This window comes from Rhinatrema bivittatum, chromosome 1 (genome assembly GCF_901001135.1).
Source record: "Rhinatrema bivittatum chromosome 1, aRhiBiv1.1, whole genome shotgun sequence".
Lineage (NCBI taxonomy): Eukaryota > Metazoa > Chordata > Amphibia > Gymnophiona > Rhinatrematidae > Rhinatrema > Rhinatrema bivittatum.
In genome coordinates this window covers 815,032,771-815,054,223 of record NC_042615.1, presented here as the reverse complement: position 1 = coordinate 815,054,223, position 21,453 = coordinate 815,032,771, and the positions used below count along the sequence as shown (strand labels likewise).

Below are 21,453 nucleotides of genomic sequence, written 5' to 3'. Positions count from 1 at the left end.
CTGCAGCCCCCCTAACTTATTAGCTGGCTAGAATTTGTTGCGCTCGGCCGGCCGCCCCTTATCCTGAACTCCGGGTGGAGGGAGGACTGCAGTTGCCACGAGCTGAAACACAGCAGGCCCGCTGCATGGGCGACGCCGCTCAGGCCGAGCAAGCGTCCCTAGGCGCGTGCGGGAGTCGACAGTGCCCTCTGCTGACCTCACCGGGCCTCCCTATTTAAGGTCAGCCTGGAACAGCCCTAGATGCCTCAGCAACAGGTGGTACTCCTGGTGAGTAATTGGTTGCTTGTTCTTCTGTCTCCTGGTTCCCATCCCTTCGCCATTGCCTTCTCCGGACTGTCTTCTCTGCTTGGATCTCTGACTGCTCTGGACTTTGTCTTCCTCCTGGGTTGACTCTTGGCACACCTCGGGCCTCACCTGGATTTCGCTTGCCTTCCATCTGGCTCCAACCTCTGGCTTGTTTCTTGACTCTGCTGTCTGCTGCCTGCCCTGACCTCCGGTATTGTCTTCGACTTCGCCCTGCCGCCTTTTCGACTGTGGCCTGTATGCACAGTTCCTCTTGCGGACCACCAGCCTTGGTTGGACCCTTCGCCAGCCAGAGGCCCGCACCTAAGTCCAGCCAGCCCCGGCACCCAAGGGCTCAACCTGTGGGGGGAACGTGGGCTGGTATTGGCGAAGGTCCCGTTGGGCCTCTGCTCCAGCCAGATCCACCTACTGACAATGAGGACCTGCAGGGACCCTTCTCTGCAGGTAGCGTCAACCTCGTCTCAGCCCAAGGATCCACGCACACATTCAGAATTTAGTTGGACATGGGCCCAAATATTCATTTAGCTGGCTAACTTCTGAGCTATCCGGCTAGGTGCTTTTGAATATGGTCCTCTTTGAGCCTATTTTGAAAGTACCATTCAGTGGTCAACTCCATCCTCGCTGGCCAGTTTGTGGCTGAAAACAGGCTTCGGTCTAGCTGGCTAAACTATAACCAGTTAGATTTAGGCCAGTCAGGACTGTGCTGAAAGGCGGCCAACCAAGAGGCATATTTGCTAAAGGTTTTCTCCCATTTTGTGTCTATGATTAAAAAATGCTTTGTAAACAGGGCTCCAAGTTAGCTGGCGAGCGGAGAGAGTTAACGTTTGCTGGCTAACTTCGCTCACCCAACCTGCCCCTGCCCCCCGGACCACTCTGAATTTCAGCGGCTGAGTACAGCCTCCTTGTGAAACCAGACAGCTATATTTTGCCACTTATTTTTATGTATTTGTCTGATTTATGTTCCACTTTTTCAGGCACTTCAAAGCGGTGCAGGAAAACAAAATGTATAAAAACTCCCAAGAACCCAGCTGGCTGGCTCTTTGAAGATTGGCTCCCAGGTGCCAATATTAAGGAAAAAAAATTAACGAGACTTGCGAGCGTGAACTTCAGCACGGATGTTTCTGTTGTAAATGTGGAGGGGCTCCGTGTGTTGCGTGTGCGTACGGTATGTACGGCAACATCACCTGGGGACTTGGATATCATCTGGATCTTTAAATTTTAGAAAAGGTTTTGTCTTTTTTTTTAAGAGAAGGGAAGGAAAAGAGGGGAAGGGCCAGGAGGTGGTGAGAAAAGAATGCAGAAGGTAGAAAGGTGCTGAGAGGCGGGCAGGCGGAGATGCCTCCAGCAAAGAGACAGCACAACGCAGAGGCCTCTTCAGATCTCTCCCTTCTCCTGTGCTCCCCTGCGGCTGGAGCTGGGAAGACATCAGAAGTCTAGACTTCAGCAAGCTTGGCGGCTGGCCACCCAGATCCAGCAGGGAATCCGTAGCCTCGGGGGGGGGGACTGTGAACAGGCAGCCAAGCCTACCTGCTTCATCAGGTCCCCCTGCTCTTCCTGCATCACGGTCGTTCCTCCGGCGTTAAGAGAGTTCACCGCCACCCCCCAAAATCACGCAGGCCGATGCTTTTTTTCCCCTGAATCCTGGTTATTGGAAGAATTAACCTGAGCAATCCTGCTTCGTGCTTCCGCCAGGGTCGCACGCAGGGCGCTCGACTGTAGAAAAGCTGCATCGGGAACCGGAGGCAGACCGCGTCCAAGAAACTGCTGCAGAAACTGCGGGTCAGTGCTGGATCTCTGCTGACAAATACTGCAATTAAATCTGAACCACGCCACAGCACAGCACAGCACAAAAGAAGAAACACAGAAAATGACAGCAGTAAGTACTGCAAGGCTCATTTAGCCTACCAATTCCTCATTCAAAACTGCAGAGCTTACCCAAGCTCAGGCTTTATCCTCATAACCTGGAAGGAGCAGAGAGGCTTTCTTGAGTTCCTTTACTCTCCTTGCCTCCCATTAGGAGGTTACTCCATGCACCCACCACCCTGTCTGTGAAGGAATGTTTTCTGTTTTGCTCCTGGCTGGAGCCTCATACCATGACATGTACTAGAGCTTCCTTTCCACTGAATGAGGCTTGCTTCTTGTGCATTAGGGATTTGCATGTCCTATCGTAACTCCACCACCCCCTGCCCGCTCCATTTCTCTTCTTCTCTAAGATATACATATTTAAGTCCTTAAGATTCTCATCTCATAGGGCTTATGATGCAGAGTCGAGCCAGGAAAGACTAGAGAAATCCCAGCCATTCGTGACAACTCAAAAGCGATATACTCACGGCTCAGTCTTTGTGTCCCAGCTCAGATGCAGTGATTCACATATTCCCATGTGTATTACTTGAACATTAGTATCTTGAGTACCTTGGGATACCCAAAGTTCAAGATCCATCTTCACCACTGTTTAACCTTGGAAATGTTGCAAGCGCGGGATGTGGTCACTTGCTCGAGAGTGAATGAGCCCTTGGATCACGGCACAACCTCAGGGAGAGGCTCCAAGGTAGGCACCATGGGAGGTAAGCATATTAAGGCACGGGTTTGGACTTCGAATGTAACTTGGACTTGGAACATCGCTCTCCAGAGCTCCGCTGAACCTACATGCACATAGTGAGACCCAACAATGCAATATTAGTCTCTAGGGTAGTACTCCGGCCAATCAATAGCCCTTTCGGACGGTAAGTGCATCAGGACAGACGAAGACTGAGGACAAGACATGGCATGGCAAGGAACTTGGACAAAGACTTGGAACATGGATGAAGGCTCTGGAGACGAGAAACATGGACGAAGGCTCAGGTTCAGACTAGAGTTCAGTTTCCTCGGGCACAGCACCTCAGTACGCCCTACACAGCCCACATTGGGCTGGCCACGGACCACGCAGTCCTGCTGCGCACCCTACACAACCTGCCACAGGTTATTTGTGGACCACGCCGGGAGCGAGACAGGTTCAGGGCTAAGACTCTGATGAGGACGGGAGCCAAGACATCCCTTGGAACGAGGAACATGGAGATCCACTGGCTGGACAAGCTCCAAGAGCCCTGGAACTAGGAACTCGAGACTTGACTTGGAACTTGGAAATCTAAAAACAAGGATGGATTCAAAGGACTTGATCCAGCGAAGGCCTATGGCACAAGGACTTGAAGACAGGCCTTGTGCCAGGAAGTGCCCTACACAGCCCCCCATGGGCTGGTCGCAGAGCACGTCACAAGCACACCTGGAAGTGGGAAGAGAGAGGATTTAGAAGGCAGACCTTGGAATGAAGACATGGACATCAGGAACTAGACTGAAGATTCAGAAGACTAGAACAAGGCGAGGACTCAGAAGACTTGGAAGAGGAACTGACAAGAGACCAGGAACATGGAATGTAGAATATGGAGGAGCTCCCACAAAGAACAAGGAGACAAGGAACGATAAGAACATGAAGACCATCACAACAGAGGCATGACCACAGAAGCCCTTGAAGGATAGAGAAGCATGAACTACCATGAGAGTCCCAACGGAGGCCCCAAGGAAGTGGCAGAGAAGCCCTTTTATAGGGCTGACAAGGCGGTGACATCATCAGCAAGGGCTTTTCCCGCTGTGGGCCCTTTAAATTAATAGGGGAGGTGCTAGGGCACGCCTAAACAGGAGCTGGCGTCAGGGCAGGAGCAGCAGCATCGGCGGAGAAGCTACACCGAGGAGGCAGAAGCATCAGCGGTGCTCTTGCCACAAAGATGGCAAAGTCGGCGGCACTCTTGGCTGCGAAGGATAGGTGGTGGCCTCCTGCTACCTGGCAGCAGGGGTCAGCAGCCCCGGCCATGAGGTGGACAGAGATGTCGACGGCATCCCAGCCATGAGAAGATGGCTAAGGCAGCAGCAGTCGAGTCACGATGAAGCAGGCATCAGTGGCACTCCATGCCACAAGGAAAGCACGGGGTCGGCGTCGAGAATGGTGAGTGAAGCCGCTCAAGGGCCTGTCCCACGAGCGAATGCAACAGCAAAAGTCATCTCCTTATTCTCAGCCTCTCTCAACTTTCCTTACGTTTTCTCCATTTAAGCTCCTATTTAGATAAATTCAGAAGTCCGCAAAAAGTTATGTGCAGCAGTAGATCTCCACAGTACAGATGAACTGAATCTTATACATCACAAGAAAAAAAATGCAGTCGGAAATATCCAGATTTGAACTGTGGGATTCAAAACTTAACGTAAACCTGGTGAGGGTGGCGTAATGCAGAGTTAGGTTCCTAGAATTATTAATGTATTTATTGTATTTATTATTGTATCGTAAGGGGGAGGGGGTGTTAATTCTGCCCCTTACTAGCAGTGTTCCCCCTTGCTGAGATGGCAGCAGTGGGGCAGCTGTCATCAGCATGAGCCAGGGAACTCAACCAGACCCTCCTCCTGTAGCGGCGTTAGTGTTAAGTAGATGTATTAAGGAGGTGAGCCAGTCCCTAATGGGAGGGGTTGTGAGTCTTTATGGAAAAGACTGCACCCACGTGATGCAGACCAGAGAAGGAAGGAAACAAGACTGCAGGAGAGGGCATTCTCAGGGTTAGCCATCTCTTCCTAGAGTGATGCCCGTGGGCCTTATCCTTCCACAGGAAAGGTCCCAGAAGTGTTCCTGTTCCAGGGAAAATGGCTGGGACCTAAGGAAGGGCTTGGCCCGGCCTTGCTGGAAGGAAGGAGTCAAGGAGAAAAGAGAGAGCCCGGGATTCCAGTCTGCAATGGGAAGAAGAAAAACAGGATTTATTCTTGGAGAGGTTTCACCAAACTGAAGAAACTGCTCCACCAAGGATTTGTCCTGGAATTACACCTGACTGGCAGAGTTTAGCAAGAAGCTTCAAGTGCTTGTGATTAAGACATTGAGAGAACAGAGGAGGAGTGTGACTGCTACCAAACAGGCGCTGGGGAGGGTCCCTTCCCCCAAGAGCTTACCGAAGACGACTGTGTTCATTTGGAAAAAAGGGAGAGTTTTATTTTTCATACTGCATTTTTTGGGACTTGTATTCAGAGCAGTGCATTATTCACTGGTGTGCCAGTGCCTTGGTCTTTGCTTTACCTGCTCGTCAATACCAGTAAAAACGAATTTTTGAACAATATGGAGTCAGGGTGGTGACTTTTGAGGTAACTGGATTGGTCAGAAGAGTCCATCATGAAAAAGCTATAAGGGCCATGAATGTTTCTTTCTGGTGAGAACCCCAGGAGGTCACTGGTCCATGATGCTCCCCGTGTGCCCCCATGACCGAGAACTGACCAGGATGGGGCTACTGTACTATTTATGTAACCCCAACTCAAGTAATCTTCATGGAGTCACAGGACTATTGTTTAATACCGAGTCTAAGCCTCTCTCAATATTGCTCCATTTTAGCCAACCCGACAAGAGGATTCTCTGTAGTTGGGGGAAGGATCTACCTCCAAGGCCCTAGGTGTTAACTGCAGTCTCTTGACAGGAACGCCACTACAGCTGGACACTGTAGTGGCGTTCCCATAAACTTTACTGAAGTTAACGGTTGAAAAATGAAATTGAATGGCACTTGATACAAGTCTCTCAGATAATATCCATAGAAGATTTTCAAATAGTAAATCTGTGGTCTCATAATCTCCGGGTTCCTTCTTTATCTTGGATAGAATATGAAGCTTCCCTGGGTGAAACTGTGAAGACGGGTTCCCCTTCACAATACCTGAGATCTGCTGCTTTATCTTCAACTCTTTTAGTTCTCCCCTCTCCATCTCCCATGAACCCTGAGGGCACCTCCTTAGCTGTTTACTGTTTGTGAGCCTCCAAAGGGTTAGCTCAGATTCTCCTCTCTCTCCTCCAGGTTATGATACCAGCTGGGTATTAACTCTTCCACTAGATGCCGGATTGGCAACAGAACCCCTTGGGCTAAGGGACACTAAGATGACTCCTTCTCTGCACAGAAGGGTAGATTTAAAAAAAAAAAAAAAAAAAAAAGCAAACTTCCTCCCAAAGATGACAGAGTAAATAATTGCAAGAATCACTAGAGATTTATCAACAGTTTACAAATATCATACACAAAAATATTGGACGACAGCAATAATACATCATGAAACAGCAACTAATTACAAAACAAATAGTGAAAAACAATAAAACAGAGTCATGAAAAGAAAGACAAGTATTCATTAATCAGCAAACTTAAGTCAAGAAAAGCTAGAGAGAAAAAATGTTTATAGTGGATTCCTCCTTTTCCTTGCATCAATGCAGTGGTTCAAACATCAATGCTGTGGTTCAATTATCCTACTTCAAACTGCAGATGTTGCTTTCTTTACAGCCTATATTATTTAACTTGGATTTCTGGACTTTTACATAAGCTTTCATTCTGTCCTCTTTGGATTATTGCAATGTTTTGTTCTCGAGTCTTCCCGAGTCTCCTTTGAAGGCTCTCCAGCTTATCCAGAACTCTGCGGCTCGTCTCATTTCCGGTTCTTCGCTGTACTGTGACCATATTTCTTCCGTTTCAGCTGACCTCCATTGGCTGTGTCTTGGAGGATAAACGTTGAAGGCCCTTCCTCTGGTTTTCAAGGCTTTACATGGCCTGGCACCCCCCTGTATCATCTCTTCCATAGGCAGGAACTGTCCTCCTCTGCATCTCTGCTCAGCTACTCAGAATTTCATTGAAATACCCTCTCTCAAGCAAGCTCATCTATCAGTATCCTGTAAACAAACGTTCAACATAGCTGGATATTCTTTGGAACAGTCTCCCAGGTGAGATCAGAAAGCAGCTAAAACTCCTAGATCCCAATCTTTAGAGTGAATAGGAATAAAAATAAAAACTGCCCAGAGACATTTTTATCTTCTGCTCAACAGAAATACTGCTTCTGGGTTTTTTTCATACTGCTCGACAGCTAATCCTTTACGGCAGAAAGGCAAACTGTCAGTTTACCTAGTGCAAAAGCAATAGTAGAAGAAACAGGGAAAGAAAACTGAATCTAGTCTGCAAATAAATTTAAATGAAATGCCCCATCCCATCCAGTAAGGATAAGACATAGAGGAGCTAAGTAAATATTAAAAAGAATAGGCGAGAGTGAGGAACCCCCGAGGGACACCAGTAACTAAAGGACGTAATGAAGGAGTAGTGTTTCCCGTTGTAACGCAAAAGGAACGATTGGACGGGAAAGAAAAGAACCTTACAGGAAACGTCCAATGCTTCCAAAACTTCTCAACAGAATCTTGTGATTGAGCATGTCGAAAGCTGAGGATATATCTAGCAAGCCCAGGAAATACCGGACCCCAGCATCAAAGCCCATGCGAATACTGTCAAGAGCCGGACAATAACATTCTGTACTGCGGAGTTCATGGAACCCAAACTGGGCATTATCCAAAAAATGGTTACTGTCCAAGTATTCTTGCAACTTACCCAAAATAATCTTTTCAAGTACCTCAGTTGGATCTGAGGAGTCTAGGTTTGCTCTTTTAAGTAATGGGTGGACTGTATCCACTTTCAACAGAGATGGCAGTTCACTCTCGGAAAGCAAGACGTTAGCTAAATTTGTAATTAAAAAAACTCACTTCAGCCCGTAAGACCTGGAAAAAGGCAGAGGAACAGGAACAGAAGTTCCCCCCTCATATTATTTAGAATGAAAACTACTCCACATTTGTAGTAGGGGAAACTCCTCCCATAACGGGAACGCCACCACTGGATTGGAGCTAGAAACTAATCACGTCTTTCTACGACCCCTCAGCCACAGGGTCGAATTTAGAGATAGGCCACATGCCTAAAGTGGATCCCAAATCTCCTTCCTCCTCCACATCCCCTCTGCTTTCTGATTTCCAGGGGGGGAAAAACCCTTACCCCAAGTTGTTTGCCTATGGGACCTGTAATACAGCCCTGCTCAGACAAGACCTTTGGCCTTTACTTTAAGAGCCTGAGAACTTACTTTCCCAACATCCAAGCTAAAACTCCACACAGATACTAAACGTCAGCTGAATATATGCAAGAATAAGCCACTACAGCAGCCTCTAGTGGGGGTGCTGCATCAGTGATGGTACGTTCCTCTACTCTAGCCTGCCTTAACTACTAAGCCATATACTTCCTAGGGATCCCAACGGAGCCCTCTACATTTGTTACCACTGTATTATATAATTATTGTATGCGATGCTTGTTCTTCAGACCCAGAAAGGCAGCCTATAAGTACTAAAGTACTCTGACTGTGAATATGCACATACATCCAAACCAATCCGAGTAAAAATTGGACTTTTTTTCCAAAGAAATCTATAAGAAATTGAACCAGGTCAAAAATGTAAATTCTCATTGAGATCTGATGCTGGATCCAAAACAGAACCGATGTGTTCTCAATCATAGCATGACATCTTCACGAAGGGATGCTCTCTCTGGTAGCGTTTCCCCAACCAGCTCTTACGGCCTCAAGTGCTTGGTTACCTGGATATTAATATGTGCAGCAGTGGATTTATACCCTCGGTCTGCCCTCAGGCATGTGAACAGCTGGCTGCGCTCCTCTCCTGCCACAACTTGTTCAGGTAACATGCCAGGCACCGCAGCAGATGTTGTGAAGCAAGTCATTCACACAGGCATTTTTGTATGCTGTAAGCCACTCTGGGTGGTGCAGGTGACATAAATCCAAGATTAGATAAGGGTGGTTACCCCACTTTTCCCCTTGGTAAATCCCCTGAATATATGCAAATATCTCATTCATATTCATAATGGATTTATCCTGGAGTTCTAAAATGGTTAAGGCAAAGATCTGGTTGGGAGACCACTCGTCTTTAACATTCCACAAATCCATGCCGAGCGTTACCCGGTGTCTCATCCCCAATCGCGCTGACTGGTCAGACGGATCAGGGCATGGGCTCTTATCCTGTCTGCAGCGTGCTCTCCTGCAACAGCTGGGAGCCGTACAGCACAGCTGGATGAGATGCGCTAATGCAAATTTTCTCCATATACACAAAATGGGGAAAATAAAAAAACGTCAGTACGTCTGCCTCTAATGTGGACGAGTTTTAAGTATCCTTAAACAGCACATGATAAAGTACCTACAAACGTGGAAGCTGGGGAGGGAACAGGGAGGGTTGGCACGATAACGTGGATTTGTGTTTCCTAATGTACTTCATGATTAAGTTCTGAAACGTATAAGCAGCCCACGGCTCCTGATAGTTTCATCAGGTAGGCCCCTGGTTCTTGTGGCATGAGACTCAGCCAATAGATCCTTATTTGCCTTCTTCACACCCTTCATGGATTTTAGACCCCCTCTATCACATCCCTCCTCCCTCACCCCCCCCCCCCCCCCCGCTGTCTCTTTCCAAGCCGAAGCACATTCCGGTTGTTTGACTCTCTCCTTCTATAGGAGCTGTCCCCCTAGCCCTGCTCATCTTTGGCACCTTCCTCTGCACCTTCTCCAGATAGCTACCTCCCGTATCAGACTGGGGGGGGAGAGGGGGGGTGACCGGAACTGCATAGTTGTGGTAGCACCGTGGATTTGTCCCATGGCTTAAGGATATCTTCTGTTTGCTTTGTAAATGTTCTTTATAATCCTTCCCTAACGTGCTGCACACACACAGGGGATTAATGTTTATAGCGACTCTGAGACCTCTTTCCTGGGTGGGCAATGTTTATGGGAAGACAATTGCATTGGGCGTTCCCCGGGGTGCATTTCTTTCATCTTTGTTCACTCTGCATTTGCCCCTTCCCGGCAGGGCAGCAGTGGCCTCCACAGGCCCGGTGGCCAGTAGTGATGTCACTGTGGGAAGGTGTGTCAGAGTCTGGGCAGGCCCCAATGGGAGGGTTCATGGGGTTTTAACTAAATTCTTCTGCCCACCTGAGTGCAGGGGGGAGTTGCGAGTGCTTCCCCCCCCCCCCCCAAGAGGAAGGGGGGTGGGGGAAAAGGTTTCCCTCCACAGGGAAAGGAGCTAGAGGAGTGGGCCCTCTCTCCAATAGAGAGGGAGGAGAGTGCCTGTCCAAGAAAGGTCTTCAGGGAAAGTAAAAGTGGTGGTCCTGGGGGTGGAAGAGAGTTGCTGTGGAGCTGCAAGGAGGGCACTGAAGAGGCCTGGAGAAAGTGAGGACCGTCCTTTCAGGAGGTCAAAGACAAATCCAAACCCCCCACCCCCCACCCCCACCCCGGGAGGACGGTCTGACAGTGACTTAACTGACAAGGAAATGAATCAGCCCCCAGGCTCAAATGAGTTTCAGAAGTGGTGTAAGTAACAAAAAAAAAAAAAGTGAGCCGTAACCCAAAACAGATAGCGAGGAACAGCTGGGAGAGGAGGGTCCCTTCCCCATAGAGCTTACCTGCTAAGCGTATGCAGCACTAGGATATTTTTAAAGTGCTCTGGATTTTAATTTCTGAACCGTTTGGTGCATCACTTAGGACTTTTATTTTTGGGTCAGGGTGGTGGGGTTGGTTTTTTTTGGAGTGACTGGACTGATGAGCAGAAGAGCCCCTAAAAAGGGCTTTGCAGAGCTTAATTTTGTCCCTCCTGGGGAGGTGCTGGGGCCTTGCCTGGTCCATGAGCTCTTCGGGGCTGGGGCTTAGATATGTAAGGAAAGCATCTCCCGGCTTAGCTGCCCCAGTCCCGCCCGCTTTGGATTCTATCTGTAATAATAATAAAACGTCTGTGCCGTTTACAGGCCTTACTACTCCCTTTGAACAGCACCGGTCCCTGTGCAGATCCTTGCGGGCTGCCGCTGCTTACTCTTCCCCCCCCCCCCCCCCCCCGTGAAGACTGATCTTTTAGGCTCCCTCCTACGTTTCCTTTCAAGCAGCTCGTGACCCCACAGAAGAACTTTTCCTCTTACCCCGTGACGTCTTAGTTCCTATGCAAAGCTTTCTGAAAAGTCCAGCGGTGTTAGATCATCAGCTGGATTACCCCCTTATCCACATTCTCGCTTTTTAATTCATTTCACAAAGGTTCTCTGGGATCTGCAGTCCACTCAAAATAAAGAGCAGGACTTCAAACCAAAAAAAAACAAAAAACCTGTTATAAAAAAAAAAAAAATAAAAGCTAAAAACAAACACAGGGCTGCATGGACCAGGAAAGGCAGAATTCAGTAAATGTAGCCTAACCCCGGAGCTGGCCTGTTCTGCAAGGGGGTGCACATAAGAGAGAGCACAGGGGACAGTCACCCAGAAGAATCTGTTTTAATGCTCAGTTTATTACATCAGCCTTCGAAATTATAACCCTCTGGGGGATGGGAAAATACCTATAATACCCCCAAATGCAGCTCACCGTGACCTAAATCAGAAATCTCTCTCTCTCTCTCTCTCTGGCGTGTGTTCTTTTGCAAAATTTTGTTATTTCACAGGCTGCTTAGTAGAGGAGGGAGTTTGTGTTGCTGTTATCGTGAAGACACCAGAATTTAAATATTCCCTTTTTTTTTTTTTGTACAGTGAGCACTACAGGGAAGCTTCACCCGTGGCTGGGGGATTTTCCGTCGAGGCTTTTCTCCCTGCAGAACTGGAGCTGCAGTGTATTTATTGGGGTTCTGAACCATTCTAGGTTAAGGCTGGGACTCTACAACCCCCCCCCCCCCAACCCCCGCCCAACTTCACTTCCCACCGGTTAGCCTCACCTTGGTGGTGGGAAAATTAATGGGGACTCTGCTGAAGGAAAGGATAGTGAACTATCTACAATCCGGAGGCTTGCCCCACCCACCAGGGGAATGTCCTGTCAGACAAATCTGATTGATTTTTTTTTTTAATAGGTGACTAGAGAATTGGATCATGGAAGGGCGCTCGATGGGATTTACTGGGATTTTAGTAAAGCATTTGATACGGTCCCGCATTGGAGACTGGTGAACAAAATGAGAAGCTTGGGAATGGGTGTCACGATAGTGGCATGGATTACAAACTGGTTGACAGACAGGAGACAGCGTGTGATGGTAACTGGAACCTACTCTGAAGAGAGAATGGTGCTAAGTGGAGTGCCACAGAGATCAGTTTTGGGACCAATTCTGTTCAAGATCTTTGTGAGTGACCTGGCAGAAGGGATAGAAGGTAAAGTTTATTTATTTGCGGATGATGCTAAGCTCTGCAACAGAGTGGTCACACCTGAAAGAGTAGAGAGAATGAGATGTGAATTAAGAGTGGTTGAGGATTTGGCACAGCTGGGATTCAATGCCAAGAAGGGCAGAGTCCTGCACCTGGGGTGCAGTAATCCAAAAGAGCTGTATGTGATGGGGAGAGTGAAAGACTGATGTGCACGGACTGGGAGAGAGACCTTGGTGTATCTGAAGCAATGTGACAAGGCCATAGCTAAAGCCAGAAGGATGCTGGGCTGCATAGAGAGAGGAATAACCAGTAAGGAAAAGGAGGTGGTGATGCCCCTGTACAGGGCCTTGGTGAGGCCTCACCTGGATACCGTGTTCAGTACCGGAGCCCCTGTCTCAAAGGGGACAGAGACAGGATGGAGGCAGTCCAGAGAAGGGTAACAAAAATGGTGAAAGGTCTCCATCAAATGACTTATGAGGAGAGGCTGAAGAATCTGAATATGTATTAGGAATGTGAATCGTTTTTATAACGAATTTAAATATCGTACAATATTTCTTAATTCGTTATGTATCGGTTAAAACGCAAAACGAACACTTTTTCTCCCAAATTTTCGTGAAAATCGTTTTTCAGGTTAGTGTGCACTAACAAAAAAAACATTTATTTTTGTTATTTTTTTGTTACTTTTTGTTAGTGCGCGCTATCAGGAGTTAGCGCGCACTAAGCCAAAAAATGATTTTTTACTAAAAAAAAAAATGCCGATCCATGGGAAAATGAGATTTTCCCGCGGCCAGACGAACCAGAAAGCGCAAACGATCGGGCACCCGATTCACATCCCTAATATGTACATCCTGGAGGAGAGGAGGTGCAGGGGGGATATGATACAGACCTTCACATACCTGAAAGGTTTTAATGATGCACAATCGACAAACATTTTCCATTGGAAAGAAATCAGTAGAACTAGGGGTCACAAAATGAAACTCCAGGGAGGACGACTCAGAACCAAGGTCAGGAAATATTTCTTCACGCAGAGGGTGGTGGAGGCCTGGAATGACCTTCCAGAGGAAGTGGTGAAGACGAAAAAAGTGAAAGATTTCAAAGGGGCATGGGATGAACACTGGATCCGTAAAGGCTGAGGGATGGAAATAAAGAAGAGAGTGCATGGGAGTCACCAGGTATAACTTGCTGGTGTGGCAGTTGCTACCCTAAACAAATAAGCCTCGATGCTGTTTATGCAACTCGATCACTGCTCTCTGCTTCAACGGCAGTGGGAAAAGGGGAATCGGATTCAGACAGCAACCGAGGGCCCCGACTTTTATGGTTTGGGGAACATATAAACATGGGGGTAACCTGCTGATGTGGCGCTTACTACCCTTAATCAACTCCAACATTGCTCTCTGCTTTCACGGCAACGGTTAAGGGAAATTGGATTCAAACAGCATCCGAGGGCCCTGACCTTTACGGTCTGGGAGACTGATAAGCACGGGGGCAGATACTGGCATAAGCTTGCTGGGCAGACTGGGGGGGGGGATCATTTGGTCCTTTTCTGCCGTCATTTCTATGTTTCTATGTATGGGGATTGATTGAATGATGCTATCAAATAATTTTGAGAGTGGCCGGGGGTTTCTTTAGTACACAGAAGGTCTTTGAGGTTTTCCTTATAGCATTTAAAACAGGGCAAAGTAAAGGCTCACGTCCTCTCCTTCTCTCTCTGTTTCTGCCATGCTCCGCCACCCCCACCCAGGTCACAGTTTCCTGCCCCTGCTTTCTGACCTGACTGACAGGCCCGATGCACTATGGGCGCGGGTAAAACGGGCGCTCATGATTGAATGCCCGCTCTCCCAACGCGAGCCGATCAACCTCTCCGGGACGCCCGATTTAATATTTAAAAAAATCGGCCGCCGCAGTAAAAAGGAGACGCTAGGGGAAACAGTGCGCCCCTAGCGCCTCCTCAGCAGGGGGCGCCCGGGAGAGGTGGCTGTCAGTGGGTTAGGAAAACGGACGCTCATAAAACCGTGCCTCCCTTTTTCTAACCTGCCAGCACACTTTTTTTTTTTATTTTTTTTTTTTTAAAGGTTCTCCTTTTTGTTCCTCCGACTTAATATCACCACATTTGCATGTGATGAGCGCTATTAGCTTCACGGCGGGGGGGGGGGGGGGGGGGGAGGGTTGGGCGTGCGCTTTGGACGCGCTGATCTCCTTATAGCGTAAGGGGCTGTGGGGACACATGCCCGAAATGTGCATCCAACCTCGGGTGAACCAATGCGCTCGGCTGAGCGCTCTCTATTGCACTGGCCTGTGAGTCAGAGAAAGGATCAGCCTGGTTTCTCTGGGATTACGGGATGGGGAGGGAACCGTGGCACTGAAATTCAGCGCACGCTAAAATGTTTTAACTCCTGATGTAGTAAGTTAATGGCATACTAATGCACTGGGAGTTAAAAGCATGCCAATCCAAACATGTACATAAAGAAAAGGCTTAGAGCACATGAAAACATTATATATGCAAACAAATCGTGTTTTCTGCACATGTCATTATCTGTGCAGAAATGTGCATTTAAGATCGTACCCTCTCATGCAAATTCCATTCTAATAATGGCATTAGGTATTACCTCCCAATGCAGAGAGGTACACTGGCTTACCTCCTTTCTTCTTAGCGCTGGAAACTTAACTCCTAGTCTGAGGTAAAGCAGTGTTTCCAGGGTTAATGTTAGGCTACAGCAGAAGCTGGAGTTCCGGTGTCAGGACCTGCAGTTGGGATTTTATGCACACAAAACACGCTTTGTGCACCAAAAGCATGGTCGCATATAAAGCTCCTTGCTGCATCAGGAGTAACATTTGCACACAAAAAATGTGTTCACAACTGTGGATTAAACTGTGTGCTGTGCCAGGCATACCTTATTATGGGTCTAATGCAAAAAGCTGGAATTCAGAAGTTTCCTAACGCACAAGCTAATGGCATGCTAATGCATTGAGAGTTAAAAAAATGCACACACAGAAAAACAAGTTTATGCGCAGAAAACTTTGTTTTTGTGCTGAAATCACATTTTCCATGCATGAAATAAGTTCTTGTACACAAAGCATGTTTTCTAAACAAAATCCCGACTAGAGGCCCCAGCACCGGATTCTCCAGCTTCTGCCATAGACTTAACATCAGCCCTGGTAACTTTACTTCACCTAGGACTAGGAGTTAAGTTTCCAGCACAAAGAAAACAGGAGGCGAGTTAGCACACTTCCATGCACTGGGCCGGGGGGGCCTGGATATAATAGCTAATTCCATCATTAACATGGAGTTTCCATGTGAGGGCGCTAACTTAAATATACAATGTTCTATGCACATTTTTTGTACATAAAACTCTTTGCTGCATTTGCATAAAAAGTGTGTTTACAACTGAGAGCTTAAACCATGCAGTGTGCCGAGCGCCCCTTATTACATCAGCCTCTAAGCTTGGACTTCAAGCAGTGGAAGGTGAAGTGAGGTATCAGAACTGCCATACCGATGCAGCATTAACACTCAGAACTCAAACAGTGGCAACCCTACCTATGAAAAGGCACCTCTGCAAATATTACACCAGGCCCCAAAACACCAATGCACCTCCTTCTGGGAAAACAGAGCAAGTCATACTGCAATAGATCCCTATACTGAACAGACACACAGATCTGGCAGAATCCCTCAACCTCGGTCGCACAGTGGTTATTTTCTCAAAAGGTGCCAGCTTGGGACCAGCTGCAGCCTCCACCTTCCACACCAAATGCAACAGGGAAAAAGAATCAGGTTCAAGAAGTTCCAGGTTGGTGACCAGCATGAATTTCTTATTCCAAGAGATGGGTAATGCATCCAAATAAGTAAATAAATTAAATAACCACTACAATGTACAGAATAAAGTGAGCAAGCACTAGAGACAGAAACGTGCAGACAAAATCTGAACTGGAGACCGCCAAGAAGCCCGACTCTATATGCAATGCAACACCAGAAAAATAAAAAATAGAAATGCATTTCCTCTTGTGCTCTACAATATTCATAGGCAAGAGGTTCACTCTTCCCCAAAGCTGACAAAGAAAATCAGACTTTCCACAATATAACGAGCAGGAAATAAACGTATATCAGGGCTATTTGCAGCAGGGTGGGTCCTTTGAAGGTCTGCAGGTACTTCTGTACCTGGTGCACTTTTAAAAACTGATTTTTTATTTATTGCCACTTTATTTATTACATCCAAGAGGTAACACGAATATACCATTTAAGATGAAAAGCAAAATTATTATTAAGAAAGCAAAATACGTCAAGATCTGTCAAAATGGGTGTTATATATCAGCCCGTAATTAGAGGAAGGAACCAAATCACAATTAGGAGAGGGGGCCAGTGCTTCCATTAGGCAAACTGAGCATCGGCCTAAAGAGCCAACGTTTTGAGGATGGGAAAAAAATAAAGCCGGGGGTGCTGTGCCAGAACTAATACAGCCAAAGTAAGGAGCGCTGTGCTGGAGCTACCCCCAATAGGAAGTTCGGGGGGGGGGGAGGGGGGGGAAGGGCGCATGACCAAAGGTTTGCCTAGGGCACTGAAAACTCTTGCACATGTGGAGGGGAAAAAAAAAAAAAGCAATAGAAGAACATTACATACAGGCCGATACGGTAAAAAAAACGCGGGAGAGCGGGCGAGCGCTCGCTCTCCTGTGCGCGTGATTCAGTAAATTAATTTATTTAAATTAGGGCCCACGGTATAAAGAGGCGCTAGGGACACTAGCGCGTCCCTAGCACCTCTTTTTTGACAGGAGCAGCGGCTGTCGGCGGGTTTGACAGCCAACACCGACAAAATTGAGCGTCCAGTTTACAACCCGCGAGCTGCGGGCCGATTTCAAATTTTTATTTTTTTTTTAACTTTCGGGACCTCCGACTTAATGTTGCCATGATATTAAGTCGGAGGGTGCACAGAAAAGCAGTTTTTACTGCTTTTCTGTACAATTTCCCGGTGCCAAGAGAAATTAACGCCAGCCTTTAGGTAGGCGCTAATTTCTGAAAGTAAAACGTGCGGCTTGGCTGCACATTTTAATTTCTGAATCGTGCGGGCATAACTAATAGCGCCCGCAACATGCATTTGCATGTTGCGGGCGCTATTTGTTTCGGGGGGGGGGGGGGTTTGGACGTGCGTTTTCGGTGCGCTATTACTCCTTACTCAATAAGTGGTAAAGCTAGCGCATCGAAAACGCGAGTCCAAATGCGGGTTAACAGTGCGCACTGTACTGAATCGGCCCGATAGGTAGGCCCATTAACAATCAGGACGATTCGGTAAAGTGCACTCAGCCGAGCGCACTCAACACACATCTATTACCCCTTATACTGTAAGGGGTTTAGTGCATTGAAAATGCATGGCCAAACCCCCTGGAAACGAATAGCCCTCATCACATGCAAATGCATCTTGATGAGGCTATTAGTTACTTGGGACACAAAAGTAAATTGTGTGGCCAATCCGCACATTTTACTCTCAGAAATTAATGCCTGTCCAAGTAGAAAATACCACTTTTATGTACTCTCCTAGCGATATTAGGTTCGTAAAATTGAGCGTTGGTTTCCTGAACCCACTGACAAGAGACACTTCTCCTGGGCCAAGGAGGCACTAGGGGCAATGGTCCCAGGAGAGGTGGCTGGGCACACAGTGGTAGAGCGGGCACTCAATACGGAGCGCCCGTTCTCCCTTGATTCTTACTGAATTGGCCTGAATGTCTGCACATAAAAGATCAAAATGGTAAAGGTAGCTGCAAGCATTCACTAATGAATGGGTATGTTCAGGTTTCTGATGCAGTTAGTACTGGAGAGAGGGAGGACGGGGATCCTGAACAGTTTATCACTTAGCAAATTGAGGGTGGCCTCTAAATTTAAACACATTTACAAGGAAAATGTAAACAAACAAAAAAATTATTCCCAACCACAAAACTTCTTTAGGTTGTCTTAACCATGTCGGGAAACATTTGCACTTTCGGATAAAAGGCCTCATTTTGTTAACTGCGATAACCGGTACTGCAGTTTAGTAAATTTCGTGATGTTTTTTTTTTTTAGCCCGTGATAAAATAACGCTTTAAAATCCCTTTTATAGCAACTGAGTAAATAGGGATCTAAAAACGAATTATCTTTACTGCGAAAAAAAAACAACTGAGAAGATGATCTTCAGCAGAATCCGAGACTAGATCAACAATAAGAGTAAACGGAATAAGTTCTTTGTAAAAACACAGCCCAGTTTAATATGTTGAACTGCCTCCTGTGATCTCCATACCGTAGGGGCCGAGGCGTTTCCCGCTAACCTGCCGACTTTCAAGCCTAAATTGTCACAGGGGGAAACCCCGCAGGTGATTCCCCTTTGAGAAAAGTCACTTCTACCCGGGCCGGGAGTACCCAGAAGGGGCGGCGGGCTCTGCACCTGCTTTAACCGCCGCCAGGATCCGCGCGGCTCCGAAAACCAAATCCCTGCAGGGACTTCCCACCCCACCCCAGCTCAGCCCTGGGAAACTTGCGGGGCGCGAGCAGTCTGGGGTTGCAGGGATTTAGCAGGTAAAGCCCCTTTGAGTTGTCTGCTCCCCCGCAGGACCCGGGGTACATCAGACTGGGCCCTCGGGGTGCTCCGTGCTGTCCCTTTCCTTTCCTGCTACGTCGCCGTCGTCCCTTTGATTTTTCAATCACGGTATGGAGCCCATGGAGCGCTGTCGTGCCAGCAAAGTTATCGCACTCTGACAGGAGAGAGAGACAGGGGCGGACACCCGGGGAGGGGCAGAGCCGAAACAACTTCGAGAGGAAACGAGAGAATAAAATGCAGAGGAGCAGGCGGGAAAGCCCAAAGAGAAATAACGAGGGGAGCGAGAGGAAGGCTCGCGCAGGCTCCTCCGTCCGCCGGATTCGCGACTCGAGAAACTTTTCCCCTTCTCCACCCCCATCACCACAGTTCTCCTCCCCCCCCCCCCCCGGGTTCACTGCGGCCTCTCACCTTCCTTCAGCTGCTCCTGGTTTATCCCATCTTAGCCCGGTCACGGCGGGAACGCCAGAAACAGAGCCTATGCTCCCGAGCAGCCGCTGAAAAAAAAAAAAAAAAAGAGCGAAGTCTTCCCTCCCCCTTCCTGGCCCGCTCCTCTCTCAGCGCCTGAAACTTGAATCCAGGGAAGCAGCCAAAGCCAAACTGCAAAGTTTACTCTTCCAGAGCCGGGGAAGGGGGGGCGCTGACACTTTCCGCCGCCGCCCCCTTTCCTACGGCAAGAGCAGCACCGAGTGCACGAGTTGGAAAAGCGCGCGCGCCGGCCAGGCAAAGCTGCAGCATTCCAGGTCCGTGCCGCGTCTCGCGGGGATCTGCTGGAACGCGCCCGGGAGCGGCGCGCGCGGGGGCTCCCGTGGGCAGGTGACTCAGCAGTAAGGCACGCACGGTCGACCCGAGACCGTGATCGTGCCCGCACCGCCAAGGCTAGCCCCAGAAATCCATCTCTAAGCCCGCTGTGAAGTATCGGGCTATAGTAATGCCACCCACAGGCCTGTGGGATAAAGGGGGAAGGGCTCCGTCGCCAACTCATGTCGGAACACAGGAAAACGTCCCGAAGGGCAAAGCTGGCATCTTCTCAGGCTACCATGGCCCTTCTTGGGCTAGTACTCAGAATTCGGTTTTCCAGTCACCAAACACGACCAAGTTGCCTGCCTAGCCATTTGGCAAACTTATTTTCTGCTAATCCCTACAATTTAAGTTTGTGGTGTACCAAGAGGGGATTCTATGTCAGCAGTAAAAACTGGGACACAGCTGTAATTTTGATCAGAAACTTAGCATGAGGGTAGGGGGCAGCCTGGGGGTTCAGTCGCAGCGCTGTACAAGATTCCCTGGCCCTGAGGGCTGGGGATGCTGGCCAGCAGAGGTCACAGCCCTTGACAGGAGGGGATGTTAGCCATCCCTTAGCAGTATCACCTAATGGCCAAGTCCAGCTGCAGTCTGTGGCCACTGGCTGAGGGCTAGCACTGCGATGACTGGGTTAGCCAGGGTAGGAAGAGAGTTAACAGTGGAGGAAACCTTGCATGGAGGCTTATGGCACTGTAGCTCACTAGAGATGGATTCTGAGTGAGATGAAGGCCCATCGGTGCAAAAGGAAACTACCTAGCAAAAAGCAGGTACAGAATAAAAATTGAACAGGATTAATCTGCCAACCACCCCTCATAAGGTATGATTTGTCATCTAAGTGAGCTTCATATTCCTGGGAAAAACACATGCCTCTTTTTAGGAGGGAGGGTTAAAAAGGTATTTTATCCCCAGGATATGTAACGATTTGATAAAAGTTTTAGCATTAGAGATTCAATGGGGGAGGGGGGGGGGACCAAGAGAGAGACAGAAGAGGAAACGGACAAATTATATCAAACAGAGAAAAACTGGATTCTAGGCAAATCCTTCCAGAAATCATCTAAAAGGCTAGAGTTGGAAATTAAAAGAAGGGTGCATGGGGGGTAATCAGCATGGAGCAACAGCTACTACCCCTAACAGAAGGCATGGAGATTCTACTACCCCTAACAGAGGGTATGGAGATTACTACCCTTAACCAGTTAGCTTGCACAATTTGGATGCAATTGCAGCATCGCTCTTTGCTTCAACTGTAGGGGAAGGAGAATTGTATTTAGACAAAAAACAATGTTGGGCCCTAAATTTTATGCTCCAGGGTACTGATAGCAGACATTAGGGAAAAAGCGTAGGACTGCTTCTATGGCCAAGTTCAAAAGCAAAGCACATTCAAGCAGTATTAGATGAATTATCAGGAAAGCTGCTCACTCTCTAAAAACGTTGATGCAGTAGCTTTGCTATGGGTTTGACAGTTGCTTGATTTTGATTTTTAATATTACTACCCTTAACATAAGGCTTGGGGGTAACCTGCATGGAGTGGCAGTTACTACCCTTAACAGAAAGATGGGGGTAACCTGCACCGAGCGGCAGTTACTACCCTTAACAGAAACATGGGGGTAACCTGCACGGAGCGGCAGTTACTACCCTTAACATAAGGCTTGGGGGTAACCTGCATAGAGCGGCAGTTACTACCCTTAACAGAAAGATGGGGGTAACCTGCACCGAGCGGCAGTTACTACCCTTAACAGAAACATGGGGGTAACCTGCACGGAGCGGCAGTTACTAACCTTAACAGAAAGATGGGGTAACCTGCACGGAGCGGC

The 21,453-nt window shown here is 48.0% G+C and overlaps 1 protein-coding gene across 3 annotated transcripts in view; it reads right to left on the bottom strand.

The window, feature by feature from the left end:
* IL11RA (interleukin 11 receptor subunit alpha) overlaps positions 1-19,609 on the bottom strand; it is a 183,163-nt gene extending 163,554 nt beyond the window's left edge. The window contains exon 1 of one of the 3 annotated variants that reach the window (XR_003853124.1): positions 19,253-19,609. The gene's annotated coding sequence lies outside the window, so the exon portion shown is untranslated. The remainder of the gene's footprint in view (positions 1-19,252) is intronic. The other 2 variants (XM_029581487.1, XM_029581495.1) reach the window with 2 other exon arrangements.
* Positions 19,610-21,453: the final 1,844 nt, after the last annotated feature.